The 2,698-nt window shown below is 40.1% G+C and overlaps 1 long non-coding RNA gene across 1 annotated transcript in view; it reads left to right on the top strand.

Moving 5' to 3' along the window:
* LOC106807399 overlaps positions 1-2,698 on the top strand; it is a 14,320-nt gene that overhangs the window by 1,676 nt on the left and 9,946 nt on the right. The window contains exon 2 of the long non-coding RNA XR_001393662.1: positions 2,279-2,471. This is a non-coding gene — a long non-coding RNA (uncharacterized LOC106807399). The remainder of the gene's footprint in view (positions 1-2,278; positions 2,472-2,698) is intronic.

The following is a 2,698-nucleotide window of genomic DNA, read 5'->3' as shown; positions in this document are numbered from 1 at the left end:
CCCCAACAACAGGCATTAATGTTTTTAGTGCATCACATGACTATGCAATCTACTTTTCATGCTTATATACCTTCTTTATACTCCCTAATTTGCCGGTGCATTCGATGTAACAAAACGGTCGACACAAACACAACCGCCGTTCGAAACTCTTCAGTCTCTTGCGTGGCGCCCAGACGCAGGAGATTCGTGACGTAAACACAATGCGTTATAATAACAATGCGTCGCGCAAGCAATAGTGCCTGCTGCGTTATCCAATGAGATTGCAGCGATTTATCACGTCATGCACTAAATTATATTATTGTACGGTATTTATGTAAAATAACTGAACCAAATTGTATCAGTCTATTGAGCTCAAGTTGGTTTTGTGGTTATATTGTTATGGTTTAGATTTCAGTATCGATTTTAGTAAAACTTATCGATAAATTGATGATTTTATTATTTTGTCGGCAACATAATATGATAGAATATATAGATGCGTATCTTTATTTAAGATAATCACGAGAGACGTTGTAAAAACGATTAAAAATACACGAACGCGTATTTTAATCGTTTCCATAACATTTCTCATCAAACATGGCCAGCTATTTTAACTCATTTCTTAGCTCTACATTTTCAAGGCCCGTCTTTGTTCATTTATACCTGTTATATATTTGTTTACCAATCAGAATTTTAAATATTCGCAAGAAAATACTAAGATAACAAAACCGATGGCCACTGAGTTTAGTTTTTTTCAATTTCTGCACGTGAGATTTTGTTGTTTACGTTTTAAAAAATTTCACAACTTTTCTCATTCCGACCTCGTTTCAGGCTCTTAATCCCTAGGGTATGTCTTTATATTCATTTTTGTCTGGGATAATTTTCGTAAATCTGCAAATACAATATTATTAACAAAATACTAACATGGTAAAATCTATCGCAACTGTAGTTAGCTGTGTCGATTTCATCACATGAAAATCAGGACTTTATTGTAGAGCTGCCTTTTTCCCAATAAAACGCAATCATAAACATTTCTAAGTTTCGTATATACATGTTGACCTTATATTTAGAAAATAATTCAATTAACTTCATAATCAAACCTACTGTCATTCATCAATTTTGGCCCGATGATAGGAATGACGGATTATTCACGTACCATTTTGCATGACCTAAGAACGCACCGAATTTACGGAGAGAATTCCAATCACCGTGTAAATAATAGTCCACATCCGTCCGAATCGCGCTTTTCAAATGTAAACATTGAAACGCAAGGTGCTAACCAAGTTTAAACAAGGTTTTTTTGTATTGTGAGTCTATCTGATCGAATTATATTCAATGCATAAAATGCTTACACGAGCACTACTTTGATTCATTAGATCCGGTGATAGATTTCGGAGGAAATACCGCTTGAAATGTGGCGTAAACTGTACAGATCACGCCTAACTAAAAACTACTGGAAACATGGACCTTTTGGCGAGTTGAGTCGAGGGCCATGTATTTCGAGAGAGGAAGAGAGAGAAGAAAAAAGCAACGCTTCGTCCTTGGTGGGCATGCATTAATACCCGCACGTTGAGATGTATCGGCGGGTTATGTTGTCAACCTTAACTGCCCCACTGTGTATAATTATTGCACGCGCTTATACGATAGACATTTGTCTCGGAAAACCAAGCACGTTGTTTCGCAACTGGACACAGGTGGTGCGCTGCATGGACTAAAAGCAGCATTCGATTACAGGTCGACATAACGTGAGTTGACATTCAGCGATCATCAAAGTCCCGAAGGGTGGTTAATCATGCAGCGCCGGTTGCGCGCTTGTGTGGGATAACTTAATTGTCTCTTCCTCTCTGTGTTGCTTCCCCGCGCTCGCTCGGTTACTTGACAATCAATGGGTTCTCGTAAGTTGAACAGTCATACGCCGAGTATGCTCATATTTCATATACACGAGTTCTGTGTATTTCGATTAAAAACCTCGTTTGCCGTTATGTTCGTAACATTCATCGTGTTTCGCTCGCTCCGGTAATACTCGGTAATACTCGGTAATACTCGGTAATACTAATAGAGCACAGCGAAATGAATGCTACCAACTACTATACCCTTAAGGTGGTCAAATGAATCAGTGGGCGGTTGGGTCCGTATAAGAACGCGTACGTAGTGAACACAAACCCTACGTATACACTGTCCACTGCGCAAAGGTAACAGTTAAAATATTAAACATCTCCACAATGTAATCTGTTGCCCCATCACGCCCATCTGCCCTTTTTATGTGTACTCTGTATGATGTAGTGAATTTTTTATTCTTCAGCGCAGACCATGACCCGCTGGTTCGTGATGCTGTTCGCCGCCATCTTGGGGCTCGCGATGCTAGTGACGCTGGCGATGGCTGACGATGGAATGCCGACGCCTCCCGTCAGACCGCAGCTATTTAAGAGTCCGACCGACCTACGCGACTACTTGCAAAAGTTGAACGAGTATTACGCAATAGTCGGCCGACCGAGGTGAGAATGAATATCAGCATGAATATTATTATTCACGGCAACACTCGGGCCACGGATCGCTCGTTGGGAATCTGCGCATTCATGCTCGGAGAATTGACTAACCACAGTATTATTCAGTTTTAGCGACCCGTAGATATTTAGCAGACTGTGTTTATTTTTAACGGTTATTAAATAGACTGTGTTTATTTTTAACGGTTAGGTGTACACGTAGGGTAAAATCGTGTGGG

Source organism: Priapulus caudatus, unplaced genomic scaffold (genome assembly GCF_000485595.1).
Source record: "Priapulus caudatus unplaced genomic scaffold, Priapulus_caudatus-5.0.1 Scaffold212, whole genome shotgun sequence".
In the NCBI taxonomy this organism is placed as follows: Eukaryota; Metazoa; Priapulida; class Priapulimorpha; order Priapulimorphida; family Priapulidae; genus Priapulus; species Priapulus caudatus.
This window is presented reverse-complemented; position numbering and strand designations above follow the sequence as displayed.